Raw genomic sequence first — 12,133 nt, forward strand, 5'->3', positions numbered from 1 at the left:
AAGCTATTTTTTATCATTCAAAAGTTGCCTGCAGTGACTTAAGAGTGTGAGTACAAACTTCAGAGCTCATTGATAGGAAGCAGAGCACAAATCCCAAACTGGTTGTGTGTTCTATATTTTCATTTCACCAACCAGTTATTAAGTCTTCTGGCACTATAACTGCCTCAACAGGGAGTCAAACACTCCCTTTCGGTGATCCAATCTATCTTGCCACTCACATGACCATACGTTTGTGATGAATGTTTCCTTCCTCCAAAGACCACTGCAATAATCAGATTACTCCCAGTCCCAAAAGGACAAGTTACTTAGCCTAGCTCAATCACACCCTAGATCTTACACTAAAGACAATACTTGTAGCCAACCCTGTAATAAATTAACTGAAGATTTATTAGGTAAGAAACAAGAGTTATTTACAAGGTTAGAGCAGGTAAAAGTATACATACATAAAAGTTACAATCTTAAGTTTACAAAAAGAAATAGAAGTTTCTGTAATAAGCAATCAGTCTATGTTAATTGCGTAGCTGAAGTCAAAGTAGCTTAACTCAGCTTTTGGCACTGTCTACACTGCAGAAAGTCAAAGGAAGAACACTCTTCCTTCAACTTCCCTTACTCCTCATGAAATCAGGGTTACTAGCATTGATTCTAGTGCCCCTTCACTTCAAATTAACTATCTTAACTAGACCACTAGTTCAAATCCTGGAGGATTGATAGCATCAGCTCTGATATTCCTCTGTAGTGAAGATGTATCCTGTGTCCTTCAGGGCTTACCCAGGCCAAACACTGGGGATCTCTTGCTTATGACTGATAAACCTTGCTCCTAGATGGAATGTAGAGTCCAAGCAGCAGAGACATATAGTTCTTTCTTTTTTGAGGTTTTTATCCCCTTCCTCCCTTGTGCTCTGAGCTATAAACTCAGCTCATGGGAGGAATCCACTCATATGGTTGGTGAGTGGCAAAATAACCAACATCATTTGTCATATTTATTGTACAATAGCCCATATGGCATCAGTGGACTTTTCCTATTGGAAGGGTGTCATGATCATGAGGGTTAGCCAGCAGCCTGGGGACTAAGGGGTTAAAATACCTAACCCAGGTAGAGCTGGCCAATAGGAATATAGGTAGGAATTTCAAACTGGGACAAAGGAATATTTGGTTTTTCCCTCCTTTGTCTCTGGGGCAGTTTCTCTCTAGCTACTGAGGGACACAGACAGAATGTCTCCCTCCAAGAACAGACTCTTCACTCTTCTGTAAGTAGGGTAAAGTTTAGATAAATCCATTCGGATTTATTGTTTTATGATTTGGGAAATGGGATCTGATGTCTGTGCATTTAAAAATGGGCTTTGCTCTCTTTTGTAACTAAGTTCTAGGCCCATGAGGTTCCCCCAACATGAGTATTATTTTGTGACTTTTCCATCTAGTCATGATGCTTGCAACAGGAATATTGTGGTGATAATAAAAATTCTTTCTCTTTTCTTTTATTAACCTAGTATTGGTTAATTTTTGTGTCCTGGTATTTATTTTAGGGGTGAGATTTCCCAAGTGATCTCTCCCCTGGTTTTCTTATCATTACTTGGGTGATGGCAGAGGAGATTTCATCCTCAAAATCTAGGTTGTTAAGATTTTGGGAGAATGTTTTTACCAAAGCCTGGAAAGATAAGGTTTTGGGGTACTTTTGCAGACCCCCACTTCTGCATTCATTGTGGCAGAGTAGGGAAGAAACCATGAGAGGGACATAACACACTTCTGTTGGGGAAATCATCCCTTCTCTCCTTTCTAGTGATTGGTTTTACTGTAAGTGACTGTCACTCAAATATTACTTTACAATATGGGAATCAGATGTTCTAAGTGAGATTAATGCATGCAACTACTGAAAAGCCTTCAATAAAGTCTAAACACTATTCTTATAGCACTGATTCCAGTTCAGTATTTGTCAGGGTTCACCGAGACATGAGGACCTTGTCATTCTGATCCATACTAGCTGACTGAGGCCTCGAAGTTAAGACCAGTTTCTTAGCAGAACTTCTTTGCACTACACCTTTTCTTTACACATAAAATCCTGAGGCGTTGATTGCAAAATATTTAGTTTCATTACTAAAATAAATGAAAGTTTCACTTTTACAAATTACTCATTAGACTGTCAGGGAAACCTACACTTCTAAGAAACACTGTTGCTCAGAGAGCTCAGTGGGTAGATGAATTGAATGCCAGTGGCAATTTTCTTTGATCTATGCATTTTCCCCAGCTGTGACTAGCATCAGCTTCTTTGCAACTATTTGTCTGTGTGCACTTTTGATGGCTGCTTAAGGACAGGGCAGATACAGTTTTTCAAAGAGAGGCTCAGCAGGTACAATTCAGTTTGCAGGCGAATAAATGTGTCTATTTGAGGATTTACTTTAAATTTATGTTTTCTTCTCACCATGTAATTAACTGCCTTCACTACAGAAAGAAACCACTAGTTTCGATGCCCTAGTCTACACTAGGACTTTTTTTAAAAAATAACCCACTTTAAGCAGAGTGTCCACACTACCAAGCTCATTATTTTGAAATAATAGGCCGTGGAATTTGAAATCTGTACTCCTGTTTTTCATCAGGAGTATTGCTAACTCCAAAATAGTTATTCTGAAATCAAACAGTAGTGTGGATGCTTGTGCTGCTATTTCAAACTATTTACTCACCTGTGCTTTCTGGGGCTCTAAGTCTGAGGTAGTGCATCCACATTAACAGAGCCTACCTCAAACTTATTTCTAGGCTTCCTCATAGTATGGACACATTAGTTCAAATTTGTTAAATCGAGAGTTAAGCCAAATTTAGTAATTTCAAAATACTTTCCTAGTGTAGACATGGCCACTAGTATGTCTACACCATACATCTCTTTCAACAGCATACAGAGTATGTGTGCTACCTATCCCTCTACCAACAGTGTAAATATCTATTGTAGACTGTGAGACACTTTGTGAGTGAGTAAAGACACATCTGAGTCCTTTGCGTAGGTACTATACATATCTTTCTATTCATCCAAGCAGTGCCTTCTCTGTCTCCACTGATATTTCTGGAAGTTTAATGTCCCCCCTGTCTTCCTGCAGCTGTTGTCTTTCCCCATGGCTAGGGCAGGCTCCAGCAGTTGAGAGAGGGTCTCACAGCAGAGAAGCCAGGTGAAATCCTCCATCAGTTCCTTGTTGCTAGAACCATTTCCTACTATCTCCCCCTGCCAGAGCCTTTCACTGACATGACAGGGATAGGGTGGAGACAGCTTATTTTTCACTGCTTCATATAGCTAGGCAACCTCCATGCGGTGCTGCGAGTGATGTTCAGCATAGACATAGCCTATGCAGGCAGATTGCACAGGGACAGCTACAAAAAAACAAATTTGGACAAGTCTGAAACTTATGTGAGTTGAAGCGAATAGATTCAGACACCTGTGTGGAAGGGGTCCTTCAAATGACAAAGTGCTGTGTGGGTTAAAGGAGAGTGTCACTGTGGGTATGTTTCTGTGTGAGAAGATGCACAGATGTCTCAGGGTATGTCTACACTACAGCGTTAATTTGAGTTAACTTAATTCGAAATAGTTAATTCGAAATAAGCTAATTTGAATTAACACATCTATACAGAAAATGCATTTCAAAATAGCATTTTGCTATTTCGAAAGAGCACGTCCACACTGAGTGGACTCTGAATCGGAGTTAAGGCTGGCCGGAACCAGTGCCGGCAGGGCAGCAGGTCAGGACCTCCTGGGTGGGGCTGCTGCCTGAGGCTATCTGAGGTCCGTGCTTAAAGGGACCCTACCCCCCCACTCCGGACAGCCAGTTCTCAGATATCTCTGCTTGCTTGTCTACCTCGATGAGGGACAGCAAAGCATTTGTGTCTCTGCGTGCTCTGGATGCCCTCACTCGGGACACCCTATCACTCTGCAACATGGAAACAGAGCTGCCCCTGGGCATTCTGGTGCGTCTTGTGGACGCGCTGCCATCAGCCTGGCTGCAGTTTTTGCAGGCTGCCATCCGGGGAGTCCATCAGTGGGGCTGTCAGAATCCAGGGGGCCCTGCGGGAGAGTGTCCACCCTGAGGAGCACTCACAGTCTCTGTGGTCTGCCCCACTGGGGGCTTGTGCCTTATTTCTCCCTCACATTCTTCCACTTACCCCTCCCTAGCCCTCCTTCCTCGTGTCAAATAAAATACATATATTTTCAAAAATAAAAACTCTGTTTATTTAACACAACTGGGGAGGGGGAATGAACCTCTGGGAAGACTGAGGAAAGGAGACGGGAGAAGTCAGGAGAGAGGGTGAGAGAGGGAGGGAGAAAACTTGGAGGAGGGAGCTGGAAGGGGGAAGCAAGGGGAAGAAGAGGGAGGGGAAGCTCAGGCCTTAGGGGTGAGGGTCTTGCCAGGCCACATGTCTCCCAGCTCAGCGGGTGAGGGGGCCTCGGCATCACCGGGTGATGGAGAGGAGGGTGTGGAGGTTGAGGTGGGAGGTGTGGAGATTAAGGAGGAGGGGGCTGTAGAGGTTGAAGAGGGAGAGGCAGGAGGGGGAGAAGGAGTGGCAGAAGGAGCAGGAGCTGGGGAGGCAGCAAGCGTGGGAGCGGCACGAGGCAGCATGCTCTGCACCAGGGTCTGCAGCTGGGTACAGATGGCATGACCCTGGGCAAGCAACTCCCACCAGAACTCCCATTCTTCCTGCGCCTGCTGCTCCATAATGCGGGTCTGGTCTCGCAGGGCCCCCAGGTGCTGCTTGTGGTACCCCAGCAGTGTTGTGGTGTTCCTGCGGAGCCCTCGGGTGTGGGAGCATGTCCCAGGCGGGGGGTCCACCCTGCACGTGCAGGTGGTGCGGCTGTGGAGAAAGAAGAGGAGTGGTCAGTTCTCCCTGGGGACACAGAGGGTGAAGCCCAGCCCCCCTCTGCGAGGAGAGAATGACCGTGCCCTGCACCGTCAGAGCTGTTGTGCTTGCACAGAGGCCAGGTTTGGTATGTCCAGCTATCTCTGGGAGTGGGAGATACCCTGAGACTGCACCCATGCCTCTGTGCCATGTATAGTGCGGCTGAAGTGGGAGGAGATGTACCCTGCCTCTGTGTAGAGGGGGTGGGTGTGTGAAGGGAGGCCATCGTGCTGTATCCTGCTCTAGGGTCAGGAGTGTGTCAGGTCTCTTCACACATGCATGTGCCTATCAGGCCACGGCCCCTGGGTGTCACGGGTGGCATGGCACGTGCTCGCACGTGCACATGTTGCTGCTTGATGTGTGGTAGGCAAGGCCCACGTGCGCGGCCCCTGATCTGCCCCCCCCAGGTAGGGGACGGAGATGGCACTTATCTGGTGTGGCCTCTCCGGACAACCCTGCTGACTCTGGTGCTGGGACAGCATGGGGGTCCTCCCGGCGTGGCACCCTCGGCAATGTCCCCTCTGCTGCACCCAGGTAAGGGCCCTCCAGTCCCTGCTCGCTGCCCCCCATGGTGATGTGGGCCGTCCCACCCACCAGGATGCGGGCAAGGGTGGGGAAGTAGGGGCAGGTGTCAGCCCCTGCTGCGGCACCGCCCCTGTTGTATGCCTGCCATAGCTCCTTCACTTTGAGGCACACCTGCTCCTGCGTGCGCCTGTGGCCCTTTCTGGTCATGGTGGCCACTATGGGGCCATAGACAGCCGTGTTCCTCCACCTAGTGCAGAGATCATGGATATTGGGGGCCTTCCCCCAAACCTCAAGGAGGTCCACGATCTCCGCAGTAGTCCACGAGGGCATGCGCCATCTACAGCCCCTGGCTGGCCCCTAGGTGCTGAAGGACTGGGCGGGGGACGGCTGGCTGGCATTGTGTGGCCATTGTGTGGTGAGGGGCTGTGGATGCTGGCAAGCCTGGCTCTGGCACGTGCCCAGTGGCCAGACTCTACCCCTTTAAGGGCTCCGGGACTGTGGGAGAGGAGAAGAGTTTTCCTGGTTGTGCCCAGAGTGGCCACCAGGGAAAACTGGGAAAGGCTGGAGGCCAGCTAATTTGAATTAAGTGTCTACACAGCACTTATTTTGAATTAGCTATTTCAAATTTGGTGTTACTTCTCATAGAATGAGGTGTACCAAATTCGAAATAAGCACTCCGCTATTTTGAATTAAATGCATGTATAGACACTATTGAAATTAATTCAAAATAAGGGCTGTTATTTTGAATTAACTTTGCAGTGTAGACATACCCACAGAAAATAATACATGAGATGTCTACTCCAAGAAACAAATATGAATGAGGATGCTTTTTAAAACTTCAAAGATACGCTTAATTTGAAGAATACCCATAATAGTGTTTGACCTTTCTAACTTACTAGCTAAACTTTGATAGTTTAAGCTTCTCATGGTTGAATCCACACAAGAATCAGAGTCAATGACTTTCTTTGTTAATGACTTCCCTCAGTTCCCTGAAAACATCCGCTCAATGTGCAGCAGCAATAAAAAAAAGCTAACAGTGTTAGGAACCCTTAGAAAAGGATAGATAACAAGCTAGAGACTATTGTAGTGCCACTATATAAATTCAGGGTATGCCCATGCCTTGAATACTCTAAATAGACATATATTAGAAGTTGAAAAGGTGCAGAGAAGGGCAACAAAAATGATTAGTGATTGAAACAACTGTCAGGTAAGGAGAAATTTAAAAGACTGGGGCTGCTCAGCTTGGCAAAGAGGTGACACAGGAGAGATATGCTAGAGGTCTATAAAATCATGAATAGTGTGGAGACAGTAAATAGAGGAGGTGCTATTTACCCCTTCACATAAAAACAAGGGATCACCCAATTAACTTAATAGGCAGCAGGTTTAAAATAAACAAAAAGAAGTACTTCTTCATATAATAATACACAGTCATCCTGTGGCAATTGTTGCATGGAACGTTGCAAAGGCCAAAAATATAACCAGGTTCAAAAGTGAATTAGATAAGTTTATGAGGGTAAATCTATATGGAGGCAATTAGCTAAGATGGTCAGGGATGCAAACCCATATTCTTGGTGCCCCTAACCCTCCAACTGCCAGAACCTGGGACTGGATAACTGCAGATGGATCATTAAATAATTGCCCGGTTCTTGTTCCTTCCCTCTGGAGCATCTGGCACTAGCTACAGTCAGAAACAGGGCATTGGGCTAGATCAGTGTTCTTCAACTTTTTAAACACGAGATCACTTCCTGAATTTAAGTGCAATCCAAGATCTACCTCAAATTTAAATACTCTTGCCTCTCTCCCGCCCTTTCTCCGAGGCCCCGCCCCTGCTCACTCCATCCTCCCTCCCTTGCCCATCCTCACTTTCATCAGGCTGGGGTAGAGGTGCAGGCTCTGGTCTTGGATTAAGGGATCTGGAGTGTGAGAGGGGCTCTGAGCTGCTCTTGGGGAGGCAGTTGGAATGTAGGAAGGGATTCTAGGTGCAGGCTCTGGGATGGTGTTTGGATGCAAGGGTGCTCAGGGCTTGGGGTACAGGAGGGGGTTCATGACTGGGGTAGGATTTCAGGATGCGGGCTGCAGCTGGGCGCTGCTTGCCTCAGGTGGCTCCTGGGTGATGGTGCAGTGGGGCTAACTCACCCCTGCCCTGGCCCTGGCCCATTTCTTAAAGCAGCCAGCAAACTCCATTCCAAGTCCTGTTGTTCTGCCTCTCTGCTTTGAAAGGATACAGAATGGGAGGGGGGCACCTTGACATCCGCACCCCTTCTCTCGCTTCCCTGCTCAGGAAGCAGGATGCTCCCCAAGGAGAGGGACAGTTCCAAGGCAAAGGGCGGAAGAGGAGCACAAGTGGGGGGAGGGGCAGCTGAAATGCTGGCACTTGATAGTCTCTTGGCCAAACTAGTCAGGATCGCCTGTCAGAGGCTCCAAGATCTACCAGTAGATCCCGATGTACTGGTTGGTGACCACTGGGCTAGATGGACCATTGTTTTCATCATGACAGTTCTTCATTTGCTTATATCTATTAAAAATAAAATATGAGCCCACTAGGGGGAAGAGGAAGGGAAAGGAGACAGATGTCCTGGCTCCACTGCCAACAATGCCCCAGTGATGACCAACTGCCTCGTTCTCCACTGGTGGAAACCACCAACACTGAGACATTGGAAGCAAATGTGAGAGCAGTTCCTGGATGAAGAGCAGATGGCTCAAAGTTATCACAGATAAGACCAAAGAACTAGACTGCCATATTTCTCCCTCCACTGAAAGCACTTAGCCCCCACTTGTCAAATGGGTGTGACAAATCCTGAACCAGGCTAATTCATTGATGAATTTGAATGACCAATACATAAGGGTATGTCTAGACTCCATGCCTCTGTTGCCAGAGGCATGTAAATTAGACTACTCGACATAATCAATGAAGCCGGGATTTAAATATCCCCGGCTTCATTAAAATAAAAATGGCCGCTGCTCGGTGCCAGCTCAGCTGATTGTCGGCACAGCGTGACAGTCAAGACACGGATTGGTCGACAAAGGCATTCTCTGTCGATCGAGCTGCATCTTGACTGCTGCGCTGTGCAGAAGATCAGCTGAGCTGGCACAGCGTGGTGACCATTTTTATTTTAATGAAGCCGGGGATATTTAAATCCCGGCTTCATAGACTATGTCGGGTAGTCTAATTTACATGCCTCTGGCGACAGAGGCATGTAGTCTAGACATACCGTAAGTGACTAACACAACCACTCTCTTTCGGTTTGCTAGGGTTCTGTGGCCCTTCCTCCTAGATGTCACCTCCAGATTGAGTGACTGTAATTCACTGCATCTTAAGCTGTAAGTGAAAATAATGCAAATGATCCAGCTGGGGCAACATATGGCTGCCTGCCTTCTCCACTATGGCGAGCATATCTCATTGCACTCTTATCCCTTCACACTGCCACTGGCTCCCATTCATCTTGAGTTGCCCCACAGAAAGTGTTTGAGAACTGCAGACAACAAAGATGGATCACATCATCCAAGAATGAATCTTCAATGGAAAGAGATTGGAAAAAAATGACACTAGAAACATTAGAAAATGTTGAAAAACCTTGCTAGTTGAAAAGGTTCTCATCATATCCATTCACCACACAGCCCACGCCACTATCCTTCCCCTATTTAAAAAAAAACACACGCAAAAACCCAACACTCTCTCACACAGAAATTGTGTAAATGGAGACAAACTAGAGATCCATGAAGTCCATCTGAGAACTTTGTTAATTTGTGTGGAATGCACTGCAAGTGCAGCACCAAACCCAAAGAAAGGTTATTTAAATGCAACTGTTGAGCATGGTTCATAAACACTGTAAATGAACACCTACACAGAACAGAGGGGCTAAGAAGTCCAAACTGAATTTGGAGTCAAGTTATTGGTAACTGCAGAGGGAAGGTATGCTGAACATGGAAGATCTCAGAATGTCTCTGAACCCAAAGGACATGTTATCTAGAGAATATTCTGGGTGTGATGAAATACTGATTCAGTTAAGTGGCCATCCCTTTCACAGTCTCTAAAACAAAAATAGTCACGATTAACAAGTTTAATAGATTTACAGAACAGTAATCTGTGTGAGCTATTGGTTGCCCTCTTGTTAATATTAGACTTTGAGACTAAATTTTAGAGTTCATCTTAATACAATGGAGAGCAGTAGATTTCAGATACATCTAATAAGATGTGAAATTTGCCATTAATGATTATTTTTAGTAACCTTCTTGCAAAAGGGAATCTGGCAATCTGAAAAGTGAAGAAGGTGATTTTCCAAAGGATAAGATTTGCTTATTTCCAGATATTCTAATACCAGTTCTGCTAAATTGCTGAAGAGTCAGGCAGCTGAAGAAAGAGTTTTTATTTCCTGCTCCATTGGAGGTTCACTTTTTTTTTATAACTGTAAGATGAGCAATTGTGTGAGGAACAAGGGACTTTCTATTCTCACCTTGATACACAGCAAGGTGCATCAGATCCACTGGAAATGTTTCAAACTGCTGAGCAGAATAACATGTTTTTAACCAGCCTGAATACTTGATGCTCCCAGAACTCCAGGATATTTCAACAAGTGCATTCGGTTTAGATTAGTAGGTTTATGAGAATGAATGAGTCTATTTCAGGTGACAGACTATATAGTAAAACCGAGGTCAGTGTTCTTCCTTTTTTTCCCATACCCTCAGTGCTTGTTTTATATGAATATCAATGTTTTTATAAGAGCTTTAAAAGATGTTATGTTTCATTATAACTTATTTTGGACTAACCAGCAGGATATCTTTAAAAGGACAAAGCTTCAGTTTTATGAACACATGTTCAGCCGTGTTGCCAAATCAGCATAGCAATAACGCCTTAAGTTGGGTAGCATTGAGGTTTAACAATAAAGTGATTTTGATTGTCCCAATGTTTCTCAGCCTTGAGGCAACCTAAAATACACATAGAAAATGTTGTATCAAAGATTGGGACATGTTCTGTTTAAGCATAAGGTCAACAATCCACAACTTTTCTACAAGGTTGGATAATTTTCTTATCTTCACTGAGGACTATGATCATGCTACACTGGGGCTTTGTACTGGGATAAGATATCTTCCAAATGCCCTTTTATGGACAGGTGTGACTCTACAGCACCCCATGTCTGTTTCGGTGTAAGACATCCCCATAATTTCTCTCTCTGCCTCTCTCTCTCATAGTCAACTACACACCAGCCTGGGATTGATTAATAAAATAAACTGTGCAAAAGCAATCCTCAATGTCCCTAAATCTATTCTAGTCCATCACTACAACACAAATATTCATAGTCAGCTCTGGCATCTTCCACCAATCCTGGGGCTCATCTTCTGTCCCAAACTGTTCTTCACAACTCTTTCCCCCACCTCCCAGTCCTTCCTAGCTGGAGCTTAGCTTTCTAGCTCTGGCTTCCAGGCCCCAGCCTTTCATGGCCTCCTGTTCACTGCAGCTCCTCCTGCCACATGTCCCTCCCTGTTTCCTGTTCCCTTCTGGCTCTTTATAGGGAAGATCTCTATGCATTAAGCCCCCATTAAGGCTGTTGATGAACTATAGGTGGGCTGAAGCAGTTCTCTTTTAAAAAGACCAGTCCACTCTGACATTCCTCATCAGTTGTTGTCAGCATTTCACTGAATACATGGAGAAAAACTAAAGTTCCCCACCTCCCAAACTTACACTTTCAAAACTGGATTAACTCAGTTGATCAAACGGTTGGGCTGAGAGAGGCAGCATGCTCTACTGGATGAGTAGATAGGACAATGAACAAGGAGTTCTATGGCTTGGCTTCCAGTCCCAGTTTTACCACCAATCTGCTTTGTAACCTGGGGCATATCTTCCACTTTTCTGGTGTAAGGCAATCACAGTTTTCTCCCTGTCTGTCAGGGAGGGAGATGCCACCCTATCACTGCAGTGCTCCTAGAGCAACTCTGTTCAGGGGGAATTAGCTAGCAGTTAACAGGCCCTAGTCTGCAGTCCAGGTTGGGCAGCAATCAGTTCTGGTATCCCCAATGCTCAATCAGAGCAGGGGTGCACACAGAAGTCTTGGGGAGATTGCTCTCTGGTGGGAGAGGCAGCAAAACCATCTGCTGTTCTAATCCATGCGGGCATCAGACCATTTCTGGCTTTCTTGCCTAAAAATGGGGAGGCTGCCATCCTGATGATGGAGTGACCGGGGGGGGGGGGGGGGATGCAGACATACCCACTCTATTGTGACCCAGTATAGGGCCCTAACAGTGGGAGAGTGGTCTGCCACTGCGTCAGCAGGGAAATGCAGCTACAACAGGATGGTCAGCATGCAGTCAGTGACACAGCCAAACCCTATTCACCTTCCCTAGACTCCTTCCTACACTCCTAGTCCAGGGTTCTGAGGTTGTCATTCATCTTGCTGGGGTTAACTGCTAATGGGAGCGCCAAGAGCTCCTCAACATTCCTAGTGTCTGATGGCTTCTCTGGATCTCTGGCACTGTACTGACTTCCATCTGCTCCAAGTTCCAGCAATGAGGGGGAAGACATACAGCTCCTCTGGCAGCTCTTTTCTAAGGGTGCATCTACATAACAGGGCTAAAGCCAAAATAAACTACACTTATTCATAGCTTACATCAAAATAGCTTATTTCAGTGCTTGGCCATGTCTACACAGCAGGAAGTCCAATGAAGAGCACTCTTCCTCCGACTTCCCTTACTCCTAGTAAAATGAGGAGTTGGAGTTGGAGTAAGAAGTCCTCTCGCTTGACCT

The 12,133-nt window shown here is 45.8% G+C and overlaps 1 long non-coding RNA gene across 6 annotated transcripts in view; it reads right to left on the reverse strand.

Moving 5' to 3' along the window:
• Positions 1-4,162: 4,162 nt before the first annotated feature.
• Positions 4,163-12,133, reverse strand: part of LOC142827856 (uncharacterized) — a 109,655-nt gene continuing 101,684 nt past the window's right edge. For 3 of the 6 annotated variants that reach the window (XR_012902637.2, XR_012902633.2, XR_016349157.1), the window contains 2 exons: positions 10,162-10,320; positions 4,163-4,824 (listed from right to left, as the gene is read on the reverse strand). This is a non-coding gene — a long non-coding RNA (uncharacterized LOC142827856). The remainder of the gene's footprint in view (positions 4,825-10,161; positions 10,321-12,133) is intronic. The other 3 variants (XR_016349156.1, XR_012902635.2, XR_012902638.2) reach the window with 3 other exon arrangements.

Source organism: Pelodiscus sinensis, chromosome 3 (genome assembly GCF_052426305.1).
Source record: "Pelodiscus sinensis isolate ZL-2025 chromosome 3, ASM5242630v1, whole genome shotgun sequence".
Taxonomy (NCBI): domain Eukaryota; kingdom Metazoa; phylum Chordata; order Testudines; family Trionychidae; genus Pelodiscus; species Pelodiscus sinensis.